Raw genomic sequence first — 24,819 nt, forward strand, 5'->3', positions numbered from 1 at the left:
TGAGTTTCCCACCGGAACTTCCTCTGTTTACAAATTAGTATCTGAAAGCTATCAATCTTCTAAGGATTTCGATTCTATTCTCACGATAACAACCAAAATTTTTATATGGGCACATAGATAATAACAACTCAAACTAGATGAAGCATCCATGCCAGAAATCATGATGAACACAGTGGAAAACTTGCGCATGTGAAGTTTTACACAGACCAACAAGCAATGTTCCTGGAGGAACCGCAGTTCATAATCTCTCCACTTTGAGATGACATTTCATGTGCTATTGAAAATAAAGGGCCATTAAAAGCGCTTCCGCGGCAACTGTTTTTTTTTTTTTTTTTTTTTTTTTTCTGTTCCCAGGAAGTCACTTCCTTGCCTCCGATAAGGACTAAGTGCCATATTGATCCAGTGCAATTTGTTCCACATACTTGATTTGCTGCATAGAACATATGCTTCTGCCTATTGTATCTCAGTGATAATCGGGAAGCTTCATAAATAAAACTCTCTCAAGCGTTAATGATGTTCAGTGACACTGAGAACTTATATGAGAAATTTAAATAACTAATGAAATGATTAAAAAAGTGTGTTTTATGTTAATTGTGTCTTTCTGGTGATGCTTATTTTTATTTGATAAAAGTCAAGTTGTCCACTGCACGTAACCCTTTAACTTTCTTGTGGAGATGTTAATTCTCATGCTTCTCATTATATTCACTGAGTGGAATATGTTCTAGTCTATACCCATGACCTGGATAATATGCATGGTAATTTCTGGTTTTGCTCTCAGACATGAAACTCATTAGCTTTTGTGGTTTTGGTGCACATGCACTGATCAGAGAAGCATTTCATTATTACAACCAAGGAGGTTATTTTCATTTCGCAGAGAAAAGAAAGTAAATGAGATTAGAAAAAGTTTTGCAAAGTTGCCCTGCAATGGTGCCAAGTATAAAAATAACATTTTTATGTAATTTACTGACTACCAATAAATAATGTGTTTTATTTTAACAGGTGAATTGCTACCAGGAGCCAGTTTTCCTTTAAAACGTAAGTGCCTTTTAAGAAACATTGTATAATAGTATCATAATTTCTGATTTATAGTCTAGAAGACCGTATTAATTTTAAAGCACCATGGCTGACAGCTGTGTTGTTCAAAGGCAAGGATATATAGCATTAATTATCTTAAGTTCTAGATTATAGTGCATGATGCTGACATTATATAACAAGGACAGACAGGCACATTTTCTATCTTCATGAGAAATATTAATTAACTTGGCAAGCTTCAGAAAGAAATACCTCTTGAAATACAAAGAAATATGGCTCCGGTTGATCACATTTGTTTCAGTTCTTATTGGATTTATATAATTTTCATGGAAATTACTCGTAACTTGAGTCATGTCCATGTGTTTTGCACTATTTTTTCCTTATTGCGTGGTTGGGTTTTATCCACTCTGAATGCTAAAAATGGTTGTGTGCTCAAGTTATTGCTGAAGCAAGACTATATTTTCTTTACTTGAATACATATAATGTTAAATTTAGTAATGGATTGATTATATTCAACTCTTACTTAAGTCATAAAACAGATTCAATTGTGTCAGTTTATTTCCAAGAACCCTAGAGATTAACAAGTAAATAGGACATTTATGTTGAAGATGCTATTGTGATGATTATTTATTATGGACAGAGTAATGACCAGATCATGGGGTTATTTCTTGCCCAGCTACTCCCCAAAAGCAATTAAAACTTTATAAAGGCATTAACATATGTAGTCTATGAGTAAAGCTGGCTTCTTTGAAACGTGTTTGGTGCCTTCAACAGGCTGGTGAAGAACTTTCAGGGTGAACATGTCTTTCTCTTGATATTAATTATAACTTACTACACTTTGTTGGTGTGGCATGATTCTCATTTATGTCTTACATTTATACGTTTTATTCCAAAGCTGCTTCTTTGCAGTATTTGAGGCCCATTTCTAATTATAATGGTTGAATTTTTCTGTATTTAACTTTGTTAAAGAGTTAAGATCAGCAAACTAATGCACTCTGACTCGTCATCTGCCTAATCATTTTGTGCTTATGTGTTGTTGTTGCCAACACCAGGCAATGGCAGGATATCAGCCTGGTGCTCAGCATACTAACTGTTGTGTCAAATTTTAAATGTGCTTAGCAAACAAATGCATTTTTTACCTATGCTTTACAACTCCAAAACACTCCTCTCTGCTGCTTTAAAAGCCCTTATACGACTTTGTTCTGAGCTCATAAAACTGTTGAGTAACTGACCAATAATTTAAATTTAAAAGTCCAATCGCAAAATTCTGACACTTGGTGGACATTGGATGTACTAAAAGTGCAGGGGACTTCTTTGCATGAGTTTAGTGTTAAAGGTTGTGAGTATATATGGTCAGGAGTTGAAGCAAGTGTTCCAGGTAGATTATGCAACAAAGGTAAAACAGGCAGAAACTTCCACGTTGCATGCAGATTTAAGGATTTTGTGCTTAATTGTTAAACTGTAGACCAAGCTGCCATGTTTCATAGCTCTGAAACCTTGAATATGTTCCCTGAGATCTCTGAGATATTTTAAGCAGTTGTCAAACTAGGTGTATAACAGAATCTGTTGTCCAAGATGACTTTAAAGATGCTGAAAATGATGTTTCTAATTTTTCTTCTATATTCAATGAGAACCTTTTGTTCTGTGTGGACAATAACAGACAAAGTCCATAGTGGTTCACATGATTAATGTTTATATTTATGAAAGGTTCCTTTATTTTCTGTTATGTAGATCAGCTTTTTCTTGAGTGTACTTACTTACTAGTATCCAAAAAAAAAAAAAAAAGGTAGTATAATGATCCATTCTATACAATGTAGCTACATTCTTTTGCGGATGTCTATATACAAAGTGAATAGACTTACAGACCTTTAGTGAATACTTCTAACTCTCAGTATCTTAACTATTTATTACATTACTGAGATGGGCACAATCAAAATTAAAATCAAAATTAACAGCATGTCTTTCCATATAAATAATGTGTATTTAGATGGCTGTGGTTCCAGGATCAGGTAGCATTAACCCATTTGCCAGATGTTTGTTTTGGCAACTATCATATAAAATTATGGAAACAGAAAAGAAATGATCATGTACTCTGCATACAATTCTTCCAGTTCTTATCAATCAATATCTCTACTTAGGATATCCTGAAAGCTAATGTTCTATGTAACACACTGAAGCTTGGAACCAGCCTTCTCAGAATTGCATCTCTTCTAATTGCAGTAGTTTTTTTCCTCAAACTCATCTGGGTAACATCATAGTGGAATAGATGAAAAATGCTGAAAAAGTCAGCTATACATTGATACCTTACCTTCTAATCACATTATATCTTTTAACTCTCCTGCCTGGTATTTTCCAGTTCATTTTATCTTCCTAATTCCCACCAAAACTTTAAGGAGAATCTGTACTTGAATATTGTTAGGCTTGTCATTTGTTTTGCATACTAGCCCACATTTTTCTACAATGGAAGAAATTGTTGCTACAAGTTTCATCAGAAAACTGGAAAACTGAGAAAGATGTTGCTTGGCCAAAGTCAGAAGGGAAAACCTGGGGTTAATTCTGGGTGCCTGACACTCAATATACTATGAAGATGCCAATAGCATTCTGTCAGCTAAAGGGAAATTAGTATGTCATTTTCCTTCTATGGATGTATTCATGCATATGGAAAAATGAGAGAGGAAAACATAAAAATGTGGTAATGATTCAATATGCCAGACTCCCACCAGGCTGCTTGCCAGGATAAACTCAGCATTGACAGGGAGTTTTAATTTTTTTAAAGCAAAACTGAAAATTGTTTACAAATTGTGAGATATTCAGTGTAAAAATAGACTTAGGCTTGATTAATGCTATGTCTACATGGTTCTTACAAAGTACCTAAGAAAGTGGAAACTTTATGCATCTCATTTTTCTGGACATAGATATTTAATTCTGGTGACTGGGGAAAAAAATGTATCCTCTTGAGAGTATTCTGAATTGACATGGAAAAGTCTTCCTAAGTGCTTCCAGAATGAAGAATTGAAAAGTATTGATATTTGTTCATTTTTATCCTGAAGCTTTAGTGTTGATCTATTTTCTGTTATTATTGAAATTGTGTTACTGAAAACAGCTGTCAGAACATTATTTTAGTCTGACCATCAATATTAAAAGGTCTAATGCTCTGCCTCATTCTTCTTGATCTAAACTTACTAATTATATCCATCATAAAACTATTTATTTACAAGATAAATGGATGGTTTGTTTTGGTTTTTATTTACTTGATTGCTTTAACAGTTCTGTTAAGTCCTGTATTGATAAAAATCACATAGTTATATCAAAATGATCAGAAGCATAGGATTATCCTTGTAGTGACAGCCCCACAATAAATTTAGCTACGTTTATAGGTTTAAAGTTGGGTACAAAATCCTTTATGAAGATTGTTATAGTGGGAGAATAGCCTTAACCTTAGGATTTCTTAATCTGTCTTACTTTTGATAACTCCAGTACTTTCTTAAGTGTACGTTTAACATGTCCTTTCTCACATACAGTCTTCAAAACCAAGAATATGCGTTATTAGTTTTCATGTTATATGCAAAGGTCCTTCTCCATATCCTGCTGATTTTTAAATCTCTCCAAATCAGCAACCAAACAGACAATGTAAAAGAATATTTCACTAAATTGCCCTGGGTCATCACACTTCTTTTTCATTTGTGAATACATTTTACTTTTTATACGTTCAAAGACAAGATAAGCTCCCAAGCTACTTTGTATTGTAATAAACTTATGACAACTAAATTTATAATACCTCTTAAGATAAATATTTGAAGCACAAAATGTCAGTTATACTGTTGTGGGTTTTATAAGTCTTTGAACATTTCATATGAGCTATCTTAATCATATTCATTTTATTCTTTGCCCAATCTACCTTCACTCTACTGCCCTGCACATTTTGGCATCTCCATCCACCACCACTATGTTTCTCACTTCTTTTACAAGATTACCTTGCAGTAGACATGCTAAGCCTCTGTCTACTTGTCTGTTCGCATTCTCTTCTGTGATATTGCCTTTATTAAGATTTGCGTTTTATAGGAAATGAAACTAAACCTTTTTATTCTTTCTTACTCTATGTTGTATCACACAGTTATTCTACAAATGACTGTTATTTAACATAATTTAATATGCTGATAATATTTTAGAAGAGTGCATATGATACCTTTTTCTTTCCAGGTCCTAATATTTCTTATTATTTTTAAATAGCAATAATATATAAACACACACATATATTATAGTGTAGAATTTTCTACAATGTATTTTATAGAAGAATTTTAATCCTGCAACATGGCTCCTCTGGCCACAAATCACATCTAAAGATATGATCGAGCAGCAATACAGACAGGCTCTTAGTATACAGTTTTGACCCCAAGCAATGGCATCTAATTGAAGGGCAGGCGAAGTGATGAATCAGAGAAATATTTGACAGAATGAATCAGAGATAGGATATCCATAACTCTCATGAGAACAGAAGGAAAGAGGGGCTACTTAAAGAGCATTGAGGGAAAGAGAATAAAATGGAATTGAGTTCAGTGGTGTTCAGTTCAGTTTGGTGCAGTTTAGTTCCATGCAGTTCAGTTGAATGCAACTGAACTCAGTTCAGAGTAGAGCAGTTGAGATCATGACATCCAGAACCTGTCTTTCGAAGCAGAGCAATTCAATCAGAAATAGAGAGAAGTCAATTGGAATCAGTCAGGGTGGAAGAGTTTAAGCCATAACAGCTCAAATGAACCAGCCAGCCAGAGTTCTGGAAGAGATAAAGTCATTCAGCAGTCGTTCTCAATGGTTGAAATATGTAGGCCTAGGTTACAGATGGAGGCTGGAAGTAGAAGCCCTCAATGTCCATAACTGAAGATTTTATGGAGGATATGGAGGATAAAAGTTTGCAGGTTTAGGCCTAGGGATAGTTAAAAATACAATGGGACATATTTTTGTAAATATTAGGTATGGCTCTCTTCTCTTAAATTTCAATATTTTGATCACGTTAATCTCTTTCAATTTCTTCCATATACCTAATCCCCAAACTGTCTTCCAGTTTGTATGTTCTCTCTGAACAAACAAATTTTAAAAATCATAGTAGTCTAGTTTATGCTTGTCAATTAGTCATGGTGTAGGTATTTCCCTGGAGTGTGGTAGATATAGAAGTACTTTTCTACTGGGGAAAATAATAAACAAATACTTTCCCCCACTCAGCAATGGAATGCCATTCACTCTTTAGGTATAGGAAGTCCAACCAATCTTCACTCTTTTATCTGGGATTTTTGTCTGGATTGAGAATAAAGAAGTCTTATACTTGCTGTCTCTGTGAGTTCACATGTGCATTGGCCCTGCTGAGTCTGGAAAACATGTTTTCGTGAAGTCATTCACTCTCTGTAGTTCTCATAATCTTTCTGATACATTTTCTAAAAGTATTAAAAATATAATCAATTTAGGGTTGAGTATTTTAAAGATTCTTACTCTCTATCTAGTGGCTGGGTGCATATGACAGAGAGGGGGAGGGGCAGGGAGAGGGGAAGGGAGAGGGAGAGAGAGAAGGAGAGAGAGAGAGAGTACTGAGTAGTTCATATCAAAATGGAGTATTTAGAATGCCTAATTTTTTAATTTTAGAATATTTAAATATACATGATAAAATATGTTAGGAGAAATGTTTTTGAATATTTAAACATAAATAGTAAAATATTTTAGGAAGAGTTCCACACCTAAAATATTTATTTATATGTTGTGTATTCTGTGTGTGTCCATGTGTATGTGTATATGCATACCCCCATGTGCACATGTGCACACACACACATACACAGAGACAGATACGGAGATAAGAAAGATACAGAGATAGACAAAGAGACAGAAACACAGAGAGAAACAGTGATAGTATGATGTCAATTTTATACAGTCTTTTTCTGAGGAGGTCATGTGTCAAACTTAATACCTGTAGCATCATGTTAACACTGAATGATTTATGATGTTACATCACTATGTTTCAGATTATTGGATTAAAAACATTTTTGCTATACTTGGTAATATGAATTTATTACTTTTTTAAAATTTTGCTTTACAATATGGCTTCAATTTCCTTGCCTGTGGTTCAGTATAATGTTATCACATTCTACATTTAATGCTATACATGTACCAGAACTGAACAATTACCTTGTTTTCTATTTTTCTCTATTAGTGGTAATGCCATAATGAGCACCTTTGTAGATATTCACATCCTCTATTATTCCCTTTGGATGAATTCCCAGAAGTGAACTAATAGAATTAGTTTCTAAATGGTATTTTATTATTTGTTCTGCAGACTTTGTTTTCTTCCCCCTTCTTATGAGATAGCCTCAATATATAGCCTGGAACTCTGTGTGGACCAGGATGCCCTTAATTTCATAGAGATTCACCTGCCATTGCCACCTTTATGCTGAAACTACCAATGTTAGCCATGGTGCAAGTAAAGTTGTAAATGCATAATACTAGAAATACTCTCTATTATGCTTGGGTAGGGTCATGTTCATATCTATCAAGTTTCTCAGTAGTCCCTTAAGAGACTATTGAAAGAAGGATTGTGGATCTTCAGAATCCATCATTTTCTTTTTTTTTTTTTACTATGACATATTGATTTATTTATACTTATTATTCTCTTACAGTATCTGACTCTTTTTTTTAAATTTTTAATATTTTTATTACATATTTTCCTCAGTTACATATATATGTACTGTATATTTATCAGGTCATGTGGTCATGTACCTATTTTTCTTCATTAACAAACTAGAAGCTCCTTTGTGCCTAAAGAACAGGTTTTATTAAGATAATCTCAGAAGATCCCCATTACTATTATTTGAACCTTGATCCCTTATACTTTAAAGTGCTTTTCCTATTCAGGAAGCAAAGACAATTTCAATTGTCCTCCTACTCTTTCTTTTGTCCAGCTATAGAGTAAGAAAAATAGATTCTCTTTTGAACGTCCAAGATCAAAAGCTCCATCTTTTGTTAATCCCCTTTTTGCACCTCTTCTTGGTATCAGTATCTTCCCATGTTTTATACCCTAGACACCAAGATCTTTTATGTATACTGCCTGGCAGGGACATGCATCCAAAAGGTATGAAGAAGAGACCTTATATGTAACATCAAAAGAGCTTTGGTAATTCAGTATACATGGCAGCATCCAGAGATACAGTTCTGAATACATCTATTTCTCCATACTATAGTCTCAATGATTGCAGTGAATAAAATAATAGAAAAGAAAGCAAAGATTTAGGAATTTACTCTCTTTCTCTCAAATGGAAATACAAACTTCATATAATTCTAACATTCCATTCATAGGTACAATAATGACCTAGGAGAAACTAACATTGCCAGAACAGTCATAGTTATGTGTCTACACACCTTGGCAAACTGCCTAGAGAGAAAAGATACATAGAATGAAAATCTGAATTGTTTTATAAATATTGTAGATCTCTTCTATCTAATGGAAATATGTGTATGGAGGCAACATTCTTTACAAGAAAAATGTTAATTTTTCATATGACTCACTTTACAAAAATATGTCCTTTATCCTTTTTACATTTGATTAACCAAAAGAAAATTAATTGCCATCTGGAATAAAAAAAATTCCAACCAAACAAAAACCATTGACTATAATGCCTCTATGATTTTTCAGTGTTGAAATTTATCTAATGTAATTTCTCCAGTAACTAGGACACTTTAGACCTATGTTCAAGGACTTTGACTTTTCTGTAAAGAAAGTGTATCTATGAGATGAATTATACAATTATCTTCAAAAGTGTTGATGCCAGGGCTAAAATCTTAGGCCTCTGTGCTCTTTTTACACTGGCACTATGGACTTCAACTCAGGCCGTCAGGAGATCTGAATAACTGCTCATATCCATTGAGCTTCATATATATATGTATATACATATATACATATATATGTATGTATATATATACATACATATATATATGTGTGTGTGTGTACATACATACATACATACATACATATATATATGTGTGTGTGTGTACATACATACATACATATATATATTTTAAAAATGTATTTATTTTATTGGGTTTTTTTTATTTATTTACATTTCAAATGTTGTCTGCCTTCCTGGTTTCTCTTCTGCAATCCCCTATCCCATTTGCCTATGTGAGGGTGCTCCCTCCCTCACCCACCCACCCACTTCTGATTCACTGCTCTAGCATTGATGTCAGATAAAGCAAACCTCTGCTATATATGTATCTGGAGCCATGGGTCCCTTCATGTATAGTCTTTGGTTATTTATTTAGTCCCTGGGAGCTCTTGGTGGTCTGGGTAGTTGATATTGCTACTCTTCTATGAGGTTTCCTTCCCCTTCAGCTCCTTCAGTCTTTCCCCTTACCCTTTCATTGAGGTCTGCTTGGTCCAATGGTTGTCTGTGAGTATCTACATCTGTATTGGTCAAATTCTGGCAGAGCCTCTCAGGGAACAGCTATACCATTCTTCTGTCAGCAAGCACTTCTTGGCATCAGCAATAGTGTCTGGCATTGGTGTCTGCAAAAGGAATGGATCCCTATGTATGGGGTGATCTCTAGATGGCCTTTCCTTCCTTCTCTGGTCCAGTTTCTGTCCCTGCATTTCCTTTAGACAGGAACAATTCTGGGTTAAAATTTTTGAGATAGATGGGTGGTCCTGTCCCTCAACCCTCGGCCATGCCTACCCAATGGATATGGTCTCTACAGGTTCTATCTCCCTTTTGTTGGGAATTTTGGCTAGAGTCATCCTTGTTGGGTCCTGGGAGCCTCTCACTTCCCAGGCATCTGGGAATTTCTAGTGGCTATTCCCAGTTTTCCATATCCCACTGCTATATATTTCTGTTCAATTTCTTGACCCTCTGTCAGTAGGATTTGCTGAAGCCAAATCCTAGGTAGAGCCAGGAGAATCAGGAGTTTGAGTCCAACCTGATCTATACATATTTTTAAGAAGACAATACATGTATTGAATATTTCTTATACAAAATAAAGTTTTATTAGTATGCTCAAGCAAACGATGCCTTTGTGTATATTGAAAAATAACTCGTATTGAAATCCTCATGTATTATTCTACATAATAAAATGGAAATATAATTTCTGGAATTACATGCAGACAAAACCCATGTGTATTACTTGAAATAGATAGTATGAACCATTGGGTGGAAACAGATTTGTGGTCCAATCAATGAGTCAGTCAAGGTAGGGTATTATCTTGGATGGTACTGCCAAAGAAAAGTTTGCAGAAGGATACAGTTGTGTCCTAGAATGTCACACTTCAAAAAATAACTTTGTGGCTTTAAAGTGTACTAGCTAGTACTGAAGAACAGCATGTGCATTCTGGGGTGTTCATTAAGTGTGCTCCACTTTTCAGTCAGCTTCCAGATCCCCTCTCATTAACATCCATGAATTGAGGGACCAAAGAGATTTTATTACTAAATTCCTGTCGTATTCATCGAGAATAACTATGGTCATAAAACAAGAAAAAACAAAATAAAATGTGGGTGGAACTAATTCAGAAGTCTGAGATTGTCAGTATAAGATTATGTTTCGAGTACAAAATTTCAAGAAAGCATTTAGGAATTAATTTTCAAATAGCTTTGTAATCAAATCATCCACATAGAAGTATTCTAGGGAATACTGGCCTTTATAATTAGAGTTAGTCCTACACAATTTAAAGCTTCATCAACAACTTTAAACTCAACTATGGACTAATTAGCATATATTTATTTGTTTTGACACGCTGAAGACTGTTTCAATTCATCTAGTCAAAAAATGCACATTCTTAATTGTGTTATCTGTTCTTCAGAAAGATCCAAATATGAAAGGGTAATTTCATTAGGCTCTGACCTTTGGCATGCACTACTAAACAACATCCTTATTAGTAAAATGTGTTGGGAGTGCCTTTAGGGAAGAACAATGAATATTTATTTAGAAACTGGCTTTTGGCCAACTGTCTGTAGCCTAAAGTAGTAAAATTACATACCAAAGCATTTCAATTTTCACATACTTATGACTTTCCCTGCACATTCATGATGGGCAGAAGTGTCTATGTTATATTCTCTGCAACCCATTTTTCAAAAGGCTCATTTGCCACTGGAATGTATAGTTCGCATTGCTGTTCAATCATAAGATGTTAAATAGGTATGAACTCTGGTTAACTATCACAAGCAAACTAGCTGAGATGCAGAGGAAAGCAGGCTAATTTTCTTTGTCTCTTAAATTTTCAGCAAGCTGCTTGTAAGTAATAGGGAAGAAGTGGTTCAGATGAAAATAATGTTTATTGCTGATGGTAGTCTTTGAAACTGTTGAAAGCTGGCTAGAAATTTTTAAAATGAACATTCTCTGTTTTCTGCATCATCATTATGTTTCCCTGTGTTTGCCACATCTCTGACTAAAATGACTCTAACTGAATGAACAGGTAAGTTGAATTATGCATATAAAATCCCATCCTCCCATAGGGAACCAGAGCCCTACCATTTCCTTGAACAGAATATTAGGCATGCAACAATGCAGCAGAATTCCAATTCTATACAATTTTACATGTCTTCTGACTATACTGGGATACGTATAGGAATCATCTCTCCCCCTTATTTATACACAACAAAGGACAGTACATACCATACTACATTTTCACGATGTTCACTGCCCCACTAATATTTTATAGCTTACTTCGTTCTTATATGGAATACAACTCCTTGTTTAAATGTTTATGCCATCATTTATGTCGGGAACTGAACCCTAACTGGCAGAGTCAGGTGGATCGCTGAGGCAAAGTGGTCAGCCAACCTAGAAGAATTGATGATCTCTGGGTTTGCTGAGATACTCTGGATCAAAAAGTAAATTGGAGCGAGTGTATTAGTGAGAGATATCTGATATCAAACTCTGGGCTCTACTTAAACTTACATGCACGCATACTCAGCTGCAAAAATATGTGCACACACTCATGAGCACAATCATATATACTAGAGAAATGCCATGCATAACATCACACACAAAAATTGTCACATGTAATTTAAAACTTCATAAACTTTTGTAATTGATATTAAGCTTATTAGTATAAAATGAAATTTGCTTTCTTAATTGAAACTTACAGATCTATTTATAGTGTCCTTTATGAGATTTAGTTAATTATTTTCGGTATTATAGTTAATTTGGAAAAATCTTTTCCTTTAATATATGTCAATGATTGAACATCCTACCACTAGCTTCCTTCCATATTATTCTCAAAAACTCAATAAGACTTGTTTGAATGGGAAAATATATATCTGCACAGGATTTTTCTATAACATAAATTATAAGCCAGTCATACTTTAGCAATGTAGATAAACATTTCAGAAAGGCTGGTTATAAGCTGTGCATAAAATAAAGAAAGAAAGCATAGATACTGTTAAGAAGCAATTACCTGCTTCAGAAAATGTAAATCACAAATAGGGGATTGGCAATTTAGGAAAAAAACAAGAGCCAAAATATCTTCATGGGACATTGGGCACTATTTAATGAAAAGTGAAAAAAATTCTACCCCAGACATAGAAGAGGATGCCTAATTCCAGAAAGAGTTGCCTGATAAGTAGGAAGTCAGATTGAGAGAAAACCATCAACCAATATAGATTGACTGTCTACTGTGCTGGGTGCAGTGAGAAGGAGAGGACAGATAAATTTTTAAGATTAGAGAGGACAGCCATAACACTTTGGGAATATAAAATTGATGGAGAAAGGCAAGATAGAAGAAAACCCAACAAGGCTTGTGAAACATATAGCACTGGAAAGTCGCTGTTGAGAGATTTGGATAATAGAATTCCCAGGAAGCCAGAGGCTTGCAAGCAGTACATTACGTGAGATAATGGCCATGAAAATGCTTTGTAAACTGCAAGGTGCTATAGAGCAGGGAGATACAATCATTATGTGGTTCGCTTTCTAAAGAAGTCTATGATTTTTTTTTCTCTCTCTCAAGCTGGTTGGAAATGATTTATGAGTTTCCCTGGGAGAAAGAGGTTATAGACCCCACCCACAGTTGGACAATATCAGGTTAAGCTGATCTGAGATAACAGGACATAGATATTGTTAGAAAGAATGTACATGTACTTGATTGGCTAGCCACCAAACTCAGTGCCTAATCTTACACTGGCCAATAGTAATAGCTTCCATGCATTTTATAACAAATCAATGGAACAATTGCATGACATTTTCTCAAAAAACAACCAAACAGTCAATACTAAACATAAATTAGACTTCTATTTATATCTACCAAACATAGTTATAAGAACATTAAAATTAAGATACTATAAAGTTCATCATACATATCACAAAGAAGCATTTCCTTACTGTTATATATGTAGAGAAAAGGACTAGTTTGCATACTGTACTCTGATGTTCATGGAGTTCACGTAAAGTCCTGACGATATCCCTCTGATGAATATTGGTTTATACTGTCATTTGCCAGAATGAGGCCATGCGCATCAGAACACCTGCATGTTTTTCCTGCCTGACATGTCTAACAGATAACTTTTAATGTTATATTTGACAATCACAGACTCTTTTCCATAAACATTCTCATCAGTTGGTGACACCATGGAGATTTCTCCAACTTTTAGCCAACCATGTGGTTCAGAAGCCCTTCAGCAAAATAGAGGTTGTTGGTAAACAATTGGAGAATAGTCAGGTCAGTTTAGATTTTAAATATAAACAGGAAGTAGATAACCATGTATCATACCCTTAGTTGAATTAAGTAAGCATAACTTGTAACTAACTAACTGAAGTCAAGGATTTAATTTACACAGACAAGATCTCAGCACAATATTTAGTCCTAATCCTGTTTAGATTTTATACTAGAGCAGATGAAAAAAAAATTTTTTTGATTGATATAGATTTTTTTTTCTTTTTTAAAATTTAGATATTTTCTTTATATACATTTCAAATTTCAAATGCTATCCTGAAAGTTCCCTATAGCCCCTCCCTGCCCTGCTCCCCTACCCACCCACTCCTGCTTCTTGGCCCTGGCATTCCCCTGAACTGGGACATATAAAGTTTGTAATACCAAGAGGCCTCTCTTCCCAGTGATGGCTGCTAGGCCATCTTCTGCTACATATGCAGCTAGAGACACGAGCTCTGGGGGTACTGAGTAGTTCATATTGTTGTTGCACCTATAGGGTTGCAGATCCCTTCAGCTCCTTGGGTGCTTTCTCTAGCTTCTCCATTGGGGGCCCTGTGTTCCATCTTATAGCTGACTGTGAGCATCCACTTCTGTATTTGCCAGGCACTGACATAGCCTCATATGAGACAGCTATACCAGGGTCCCTTCATCAAAATCTTGCTGGCATATGGAATAGTGTCTGGGTTTGGTGGCTGATTATGGGATGGATCCCTGGGTGGGACAGTCTCTGGATAGTCCATCCACTCCTTCTTGGGAAACAACCTTATACGAATTGGTTTTTACATTTTTGTGTGAATTGTCCTGCCTTGAAGCAGAGTTGTTTGACACTGTTTGTTGGCTTCTAATTTGTGCTTCTGAAGGTGTTCTAGATTCAAACCGTGATTCAACATGTAGAAATGTTGTTGATGTACTAGTGAGCTAAGACATGTCTGCTCAAATGCCATTACTGGTTACATATCTCTATTCAAGTTTACCCATGAATGCTTCCTAGAGAACATAATTTGAAAATTAGAAACATATTTAAAAGTTAAAGAAATTACAATAATGATAAACAGGACTGCCAGATAATCAGACTTCTTGATTTGGAGCCTGAAGGCCAAGAGAGTGCCAATAATATTTTCTATGAGAGAGTCCTTTAAAAATGGATGGCAACTGAAGGCAGACAACAAAGACACATGGAATAAGCCCTAGATGCAAGAATCTAAACAAAATAGCCGGTGTTACAGAAAAAAATGTTCACCTAAGAACACTTGACCTTGCCAGAGGACACAATATATCCATTTCTTTATAGATCCAGTTATATTCTTTGGGATTGTGGGACACTGAGAAAGAACATGGTGTTAGATCTTAGTCTTGATGGAGAGGTAATGATCAAATTACTGGAAATCTCTGACTTGGTGATTATGCTGTAGATAATGAACATTATTAAGTTGGACCTACATCTATATTTCTGTTAGAGATCTCCATACCTATAGAAACCATTGGGCTTCCCATGAGATTTGAGGTCTTCAGCTGAGAGAACATGTCTGAGGATCTGGACCTTGCACCATGTGCAGCGCCAGCACCATCACTTCCCAGGGTATTTCCTTATTCCCACACTGACCTAGTAGCAGCTTGTTCCTTCATACCTTACTTTTGGCATCTATTTTAGCACCTGATGATTTGGTAACAGACAGACTATATTAAAAGTCTCTTAGAGACTCACCCAAAATTTCATCAGCTAACGTATTTACCCACGCTTCTTTGTTATCTTGTTTTATAAGCAAAGGTTCTTTTCCAGATCCACAATGTTAACCTGTTTCACTGGCTCCCTTTAAAATGCATGCTCATAACACATACAAGCAAACAAACAAAATACTAAAGAAAAACTCATGGTATTGTTCACAAGCTTCTGTAAATAAGTCTTCCTGCTTGAAGTATATATTTGACAAGAAACAAATGGAAATAAATTAAACTGTGTTTCAGACCTTAACTTTTGTCAGTCATAGAACTTTACTATGAGAATCAAATGAATCAATAGTGACCATCATCCTATGCATTAAATAAGTAACCTTAGAACACACAAATTACAGCATGGGGGAAACACCATGGAAGCAATACATACATGTTTTATAGTCTGTCAGTTAATGCCTTAGACACAGTATGCCCTCAGTTAGGTTGTTACTTTGCTCTAGTAACCATTAAGCCAATGGAATATTTATTGGTTGACAAATGTGATGATCCCATCCCAGTGATTCAAGGAGACATGACTACAGTCTATCATAAGGAACATTTATTTTTTACCGACTTGAAAAGTCATTGGTATGGTTTCAGTGAGAGCCTCATAGCATATGGCAAATAGAATGAGTAAACAAAGGATTCGGAGGAGGCGTGACTCAAGAGTCATGTCCAGGAAAATGGTGGATTTGCAGTGTGAGAAACTTGTCACAGAGAACAAGAAGAACCTCTACCAATATAATGTGTGAATTAAAGCAAGTTTTCCCTGTCACTTATTTAGTGATAACTTATTCAACTTTCTTCGGGGGCTGGTGAGATGGCTCAGTGGGTAAGAGCACCCGACTGCTCTTCCGAAGGTCCAGAGTTCAGGTCCCGGCAACCACATGGTGGCTCAACTTTCTTCGGTGAAAGAATATCAATAAATATAGGCCTCCACAAATTATACACAAATTCACTCTAAGCCAGTTGCACAGTCTCCTGAGCAATTTTCTATCTGGATCTTCAAGAAGCTAGGATTGTACAGTCTGCATATTCTGTGACAGGTACTCTCAGATACATCAAGAGACAGTGACTGTCATTCTTTGTTGAGATCCATGATAGCAATGCCCTGGTGACCCAACACTCGGACTGGGTGGGTTCATTTTTTTTCTCTCTTGGCATTCAATATACACACACCAAACACCCTGTATGTGCCAAATATATGATCAACAGGAAGTCATGCAAATGTTCTTCTCATACTACTATGAACCCTCCTCAGCCCATCTTCAGAAAATCTGCTTTTGCTTCCCTAGTAATACTTCCTGTGTCTGTTCTACAAAACCATTATGGAGGCTGGAGTTTGCATGTGCCTTGTGAAAATGTCTGCATCAGAAAGTCCGGGATTAATTTAGAGAATATTTATATGAGTTTTGGTTGAATTTGAGACATAGAAAAGATAATCTGTCTTTTGGAATTTTCCTTTACTTACCAAAATTAAAAAAAAAAAATGTCAGGCATTTTCCGACTGCTGTGAGATTTATCATCCCACCCTAAAAATTTACAAGATTAACTTTTCCCCTAAGGTACAAGAATGTCACATGTTATTTGGTCAACAAGATTAATTTAATTCTTTTCTAATAATATTGGTATGTCATCAAAGTAATGCACACAGATTAAACTCACTTCTCTTCTTAAAACCCTGAAAGCATCTCTATGGTTACTGAGCTATGCCAGCATCACCAAGACATAAAGCCAATTACAGTAAATAACGAGATATCATTGTGCACACATAACTGTGCTGCAGTACATCAATTGAATGCCTTTCTAAAAACTCAGGCATTTGAGTTGGGTTGAAACCCAAGCTTATTTGCCCTATATAAAGCACCATAACTCCACTGTGAAAAACATATTATTCAAGCCTATATTAAAAATATACTGTATTCTTTGCAAGAAAATATTTTCCTTAAGGATACTTTTAAATGATTTATAAAATGTCATAAAATTACCTACAAATATAGAATTTTGGTAGATTATAATAAATGATTTAGAAATTGCCGGTATTATTGAAGAACTAATAAATATATATGTGTGTATTATTAAGTATATAATGTTAAACCAGTTTGCTTACAAAACCCCATTTATTTTTATTAAAGATCTAATTGCTTGTGCTATAATTTGGAAGAAGTTTATCATATAGAAACTGTGTAAAGGATGTCCTAAATTTAAAGAATCAAATTACATCATACAGTAATGTGTTTAAGTTTATAGTAATTTATTATGTATGTGTATAATAGCTTAGTAATATCTTATACATATTCATTCAAACAAACAATAACCTATTTTTGTCTTAGGGTCTAGGGCCAACAAGGAAAAAAATCTCTCCAAGAAGTTTTACTAACCTTCTTTGCAGTCCATTTCAACTGTCCACTTGATAATTTGGCCTTTTTAAATGATTTTTTTCTACATTGTACATAGGTTCCATTGTAGTGTGGCAGATGTTTTGTTAAAGTTCCTTCATCTTTCTTCATACTGTCTTCTTCAGTCTCCATGTCTTGAGTCAAGTGTAGAACTGTGTGGGGAAACTGTTGATGGATTATGGTCCTGTGACCTTATCTGGAAGCTGATATAGGAAATTATTCTATGAATTGTTCCCAGATAGTTCAGGTTGAGAAACAAGGGTGGTTTGAATATAGTAAGGATTTTAATAGCCAAAGGAACTAACAAACATTAATCTGACTTTCATTCCAATTTGATAAGATTAGGAGGCTTTTATAGTGTTAGTTTAAATATAACAATAATCATCTATCGATGAAGCTCTCTTTAGAAGAATGTATTTCAAGATATGCATACATCTTAAATGCCAAACTTTTCTTTAGCACTGAAATATGGTCATATTATCCTGGAAATAATCTCTAATGAACTACTATATAATTTCAATGAGGCGAGAGACCAAATAATAACCCTACCCAAACTTTTCAGTTTCTTTATTGTGCAGCCTTACTGAGAACTAGAACTCCACTGCACTCAGCCTGTTCTGTCACAACAATGTACTCTCTAGATCAACAAAACATCCACTGTATACTTTCAAGAGTAAATATTGAAAGCATTTATACCAAGATGAAAAAGGACCAAGATGGAGTAGAGTTACATAATATGCTATACATTATTAATGCAGTCTCAAGTGGGAGGCTTAAACATGGCTACAGTTCAAATACTTAAGCTCTATTGAAAACTGACTTCCTATGTCCTGAAATACCTTTAACAACTGTATAGGAGAAATGCTTATGTCCAATGATGTATTTGTTCTTCCGTTTCTTCCCAGTTATATACCAGAGTAGTACACAGTCACACAGACCTACACTCTACTCAGTAGTAAATATGTTGTCTTTAATATAAGACCTTTATACATAAGAATAAATGTTAATACATTGGAGACAGTCTGGATTAAGGCGGGCCTTGTTTTCATTTTGCAAACTAAATTTAAAAAGTTTAATTTAGGTGTTATACTAATATTTGCTTTTTAATGTGAATGTTTCAATCATTTCAAAAAATTGCAAACGTGAATAAGATGAGATGGATCAGAGAACAAAGATGCTTTCTGTTGCCATTGAGGGTGTGAACTCAGTCATTCAAGATCATCTGGTAGAAGGTAAGAGCCAACTCCCAGCAGCTGTCCTCTGAATTGTACATGTGTGTTAAAGTATATCTCAACAAACAAATGCAAAATGAATGCATTAAATACAATACCAATTTCAAAATACAGGGTAATAATAAATGCTAAGGAGATTCTAGATACAATTGAATAAATTAGAATAAATATATCATTAGAAAATTTTAAGATGTGAGCGTGATAGATACTCTGGACTGGAGGTGTTCCGATAGATTTGCATGTCCCCTCTACTTTATCTTACACAAAGTGTATGAAGTCATGTAATGCACACTTACTATCCCTCCTCCTTTGCAAATTACATGCTGGAGAGAGCAATTGAAAATGCAGACACATCTGCTAAAAAGAACACATTCCTATCATATGGAGAAAAAGGCATCAAAAACACATAATTTTAGAAGTCAAAATAAAATTCAAAAAGGTTATTTCTAACTAATAATGATCTTGAGATTCAGATGTCAACTATAAAAAGTGATCTGTACCTGTCCCCATCTTTCAAGACTTCACAGATACCTGAAGAAAATGAAGGGAGGCAGAAGAATGGGAGATGGAAATGTGTTGAATTAAGATTCTGTGATCAAACAGAATTTCTAAACAGAGCATTGTAGTATAGATTTTGATATTTCCACAGTACTAAAACAGTTGTTCTAAAATTTTAATATGAATCAAAGTTCCTGGAAGGCTTGATGAGAGATAGATCATTTCTTAACGATCCAAGTTTTTTTTTCCCACTGTCTCACAGTAAAACTAAAAAGTGTGCATTTCTAACAAGTTCGGAGTAACATGATTGTTGCTCACATGGAGACCACTTTCTGAAATAAATATTCAAAATGATTTTCAACTAAAAAGAAGTAATTCTTGAGTTGCATTTAGAAACATAATCATTTCATTCAGTTAATGAATTTATTTCTTTGTCTGTAAAGTTTAAGGGTTTCTTTTCTGTATGTGCAACGTATATTCAAATTCCTGTGTATGAATGAGGCTCAAGCATGTCACCATGGAGGTCAGAGGATAACCTTCTATGTCATTGCTGACCAAGGACTCTGCTGCTCACCACTGCATGGGTCAGTAGATCTGCCCCACGGGCTTCTGGAAGTTCTCTGTGTCTGTGTTTTCCATTTCATATGATGGACACTGGAAACACAAACCAGTCACTAGGCTTAACTGGATCCCAGAGATTTGAACTGAGGACCTCATGCTTGCACAACCAGTGCTTCACATATTGAACTATCTCCCTAGTTTTTAAAGGATTTGTTTTGTTTGTTTTAATCTTGATTACTTAGCAAAATACACACATATACTAAACTGTTACAATCTATTTTTCATTATCTTCAAAATAGAATCTGATAGTATTCATTGTTATAGGCATACCATATGTGATTTAAGAACCATAATTCACTCTTTTATGTTCCCTGTGTATTAGTTATAAGCTCCATATTGATATAATTGTCCTTATGTACATTTGATTGTGAGATGCTAATTAATGATTTTATCCTACAAAGAGAAAATAATACAATCTTATAGAGGAAAAGCAGACAGATGAAACTTTTATAACTCTGTTTGGAACATTTTAAAGTAGAAACATATTCAAAGCTGCTACTTTGGTTTTAAGATGACGGCTCTGAGAGATGACTCAAAGGTGGAAAGTACTGTTACAGAGCTCTTCAGTTCTGTTCACAGCACCACTAGTAGTCCAAATTTGCCTGTTAATCACGAATCTGGTGTCTTCTTCTAACCTCGACAGGCACCAGGAGTATATCTATTGCACATATAAACAATCAGGCAAAATACACATAAAATAAAGAACATAAATCTACAAAGAGTGTAGAGTTGGTAGTAAAAGCCTCAATTATGTTTTTTTTAAGCATATTCCTCTGGTTCTTCTCACTGTTCGGAAATCAATGTCCTATAAAGTTGACAGAAAAGGATAATTGCCATTCTCACAAGAAAGGGACCAGAATTAATAATCATGATGATTTGCTGTTGATTTTTAAAGGGGCTAGTCTGTAGAAGCAGTACTTAGGCATAATCTATATGATGTACATTATTCTAACAGTGTTTCCAGCTGGTGGTCTGTTCTTCCTTAACTGTAAGCACTTTGTGGTTCACTGAGGCTGCAGAGAATAGTCCACAGTCTACGTGAGAGAAAATTGTGACCAGCACTTACCAGGGCACTACTGAACACAGGCAGTATCTTATAAAGTTAAATAGGGACAGGAACAGCCCAAAGGGCATAGTGACACTATTCATGTCAAAACCACAGATCCTTCAAAAGGGCACATAGTGGAGTTGTTCCCAAATGTAATTAGAATACTTGGGACCAAAAGGAACAAAACAAAATAAACCACAAAAAATATGAGTAAAATTTTGGATTAAAATCTATCTCTAGAGCAAGCAGAGTGAAATGGATGCGTTTCAGAACTATAAGAAATTAAAATGAGGGCTAAGGGGTTTTCTGACGTTAAAATTCTTGAGATTATCTCTATCAGTAAGTGATGTTGCACTAAAAATCCTCATTCACATCCATATATGCAATAACACGATTTAAATATGGTCCATGAGTTTGAAATTGAGCAAGAAAGGATATATGTTGGGTTTGGGAGGAGGAAAATAAGGAGGACAATGATGTAATTGTGTTAATATAAAAAAAATGAAAAGATAAGCTTTCCAAAAATCCTCTTTAGGATTGCTGTGTTGGAGATTTTGGTTTTAAAGAGCAAATCTTACTGTAAATCTTTTGACATTTGACGTGATACAACATTCATAATGTTGGCCGTGAAGATTAATTTCCACTCCAAATCTTGTTGGTAGTTTTTAATGCAAAAAATTAAAAAAAAATCTAAAGTCTAACGAGTTTCAATGTCTCACAGAGAGAAATGATGAGTTTATTTTTAAAAGGTGTTGAGGAAAGAAAAAAACAAGACAGATCATGAATAATGATAAGGAACTACACAAAAGATTGTTTTCAAATGTCTTCTACCCTGAGAATTTTGTAGCAGTTTTCTTTCTTTTCTTAATCAGAGGGCAAATCAGCTAGCCATGGAGCCTGGGTGGGTGGAAATTGGAACAGAGCTCCGGGGTTGACAATACTGTGCCTGCTTTGTGCTCAGAAGTGAAGGTCAATACACAAACTTAAACTAATGGAAACAACTCTCTGCTGATCCCCTTAGTGTTATCCAAAGTCTCTTGACTTTGTGTGACACATCAGTTGGTGATGATTGTGCTTACTATTTGTTCTCCAAATGACATCTTTTAACATGACTATTTGAGTGAAAATAATTACCAAAATGGAATTTATATTTGACTCTTTTCTCATGTTGCTGTTCAAAGGAAATTTCGCCATCTCTTAAACTACTTTAGAGATGCCAATAACATAAGTGAGTAATACTCTCTCTACTCCTGAATAATTTTCTAATTAACTCTGTATTTAAAAAAAAATTACCTGCTTTCTTTTCTCTACTCCAACAGTTTAAACGGATGTCTTCTTCTCACATAATAATCTGCATGAGTCAAAAAGCCACAGAGAGTGCCAGCCATGAAGAGAAACACCAATTAGAAAGAAGTGACGTTCATGTTTTGAAGAAAGAAACACATTAGCTGAGGGAGTTAGGACTTCACTGCTCAGCTCTTCTGCAAAAGAAAAGAATCTGAAGTGAGTTCTTATATTTCAAAGTGTTCAAAAGTCAGAATTAACTGCCAGAAATATTAAAAAAATTGAGTCTTTTTCATCACTAGGTGTACAGGGTCAATTTAATCCCTGTTGCTGTGCTTAAGTAATATGTAAACAACTGTGGGAGCAAGAGTCTAACTGACTCTTTCATGGAAAGAATAAGAGACTTCAGAAAGCACAGTCAATTTGTAAGCAATATTGATTAAACCTAGCCTGAAACTGTGAAACACTGCCATTGGAGAGAGAGAGACAGAGAGAGAGAGAGAGAGAGGTGGGTGGGTAGATGCATGGATGAGTGGATTGGTGAAGAGATGGAAGAATAGACAGACAGACACACAGACACAGACAGGCGGTTTTGCTCTCAAGATATCACAGATTAGAAAAAAATGAATTTTGGAGTTGTACCTGAAGCTCCTGGGGTCCTGTATCAAAGATCTGTCTCCATCTCTTCCAAATCCGCTTGTTTTAAAACATAAAAAACACTGTCATTTAAGCCTAGTGTGCTGAGATTAATTTCACCTTATCCGTCTGATTGTTTCTCAGCAAAGCCAAGTTCATTGCTACAGTCCAGCTACTTTAATCTACTTGAAGAAACTTCCCTGAACAAATACTGAACACTGAAATTTTCTTACTGAGGAGTGTTAGTCATTCAGAAATTCCACTGGGAAACAGAGTACTTTTAGTTTGTATCAGCTGCATAGTTATTTATCGATCCTAGTCACATGACCCCTGACCTCATACACATATGCTTTAGCATATGTATTCAAAATGCTAGAAGAAAACAGTCAGCGTGACTTCTCAGCCAAAAAAACAAATAAATAAAAGGTAATTCTTCCCACTGAGAATTGAAACTAACAGAGTATATATATTTTTATATAACAGTGTGTGTGTGTCTGTGTATAGATATATATGCATACATATACATATATATATGTATATATATATATATATATATATATATATATATATATTCACCTGCTCTGAGAGCAGAAGCTAGATATCACACAGGATTTCACAAATTTATAAATGATGAAAATTCTTCAATTTAAGAGATTCACATTTCTTCCTGACATCCAAAGACGATGATGTATATAAGAATTTTCATTGTTTATTCCTGTATCTGCTGCAGGGCTTGAATTAGTCCTTTAAACCCCCAATTCTGATTGGGTTCTTATCTTATAAATGGATGAAGTGATAATTGATATTAGGAGGAGTTTAAAATCATACTGTATAGTACAGAGGTACCCTGCTGTAATTTGGCTGGCTAGAAACCCCAAATTATAAAAATATTCCACTCCCAAGTCAATCTGTTTCTAATCTTGTTTTCCCTAGTGCTGTCTGGCTTAAAGACATGAGCCACATCAGTGGTTCTGAACATTCATAAGTTAATAAATAGTCAGTTACATTTTAAAATATATTATTTAAAATTGTAACATTAGTTATAAATTCAGAACTTTTCCTACATCATTATCACTTATATTTTAAACAAAAAGGTTTTTGAACACCTTAATGAAATGCAGATTACAGCCTGGTAAAAATACCCTCCTATATAACATTTACATACTCATGGAGTTATAAATATTTGTGTCTAAATATAGGATATACTTTTAAAAGCAATTTCTCCACTTGTAAAACTTTAGAGATTGTATGATATGAAACTTTTGTTTAATTAGATGAGAAACCAAAGTGATTTCTTTGTTGTCCTTGTTGCTGTTGCTAATTTTATTTATTTATTTATTTATTTATTTATTTATTTATTTTATTTATATTCATTCATTCATTTATTTTACATCACAACTGCAGTTTCCCCTTCCTCCTCTCTTCCCCATCCCTGCCCACAACATCTCTTCTTCTCTCTCCTCCCCAGTCCACTCTTCCTCTGTTTCTCTTCAGACAAGAGCAGGTCTCCCATGAATATCAGTCAACCAAGGCATATCAATTTGGAGTAAAGCTAGATATGTCCTCTTCTATTAAGTCTAGGCAATACAACCCAGTAGAATAAAAGGGTCCCAAAAGCAGGCAACAGAGTCAGAGACAGCCCTGCTACCATAGTTAGGAGAATTAAAAACAAACAAACAAACAAACAAA

At 34.9% G+C, this 24,819-nt stretch overlaps 1 long non-coding RNA gene across 1 annotated transcript; it reads left to right on the top strand.

Annotated features, from left to right (window-relative positions):
- The first annotated feature begins 999 nt into the window (after window positions 1-999).
- Window positions 1,000-20,065, top strand: LOC115031763 (uncharacterized). Its single transcript, XR_003837424.1, has 3 exons — window positions 1,000-1,035; window positions 18,963-19,043; window positions 19,985-20,065. It is a non-coding gene; the product is annotated as an uncharacterized LOC115031763 (long non-coding RNA).
- The last annotated feature ends 4,754 nt before the right edge of the window (window positions 20,066-24,819 follow it).

The sequence above is a fragment of the Mus caroli genome, unplaced genomic scaffold (genome assembly GCF_978045245.1).
Source record: "Mus caroli unplaced genomic scaffold, Mus_caroli_1 scaffold_10, whole genome shotgun sequence".
Taxonomy (NCBI): domain Eukaryota; kingdom Metazoa; phylum Chordata; class Mammalia; order Rodentia; family Muridae; genus Mus; species Mus caroli.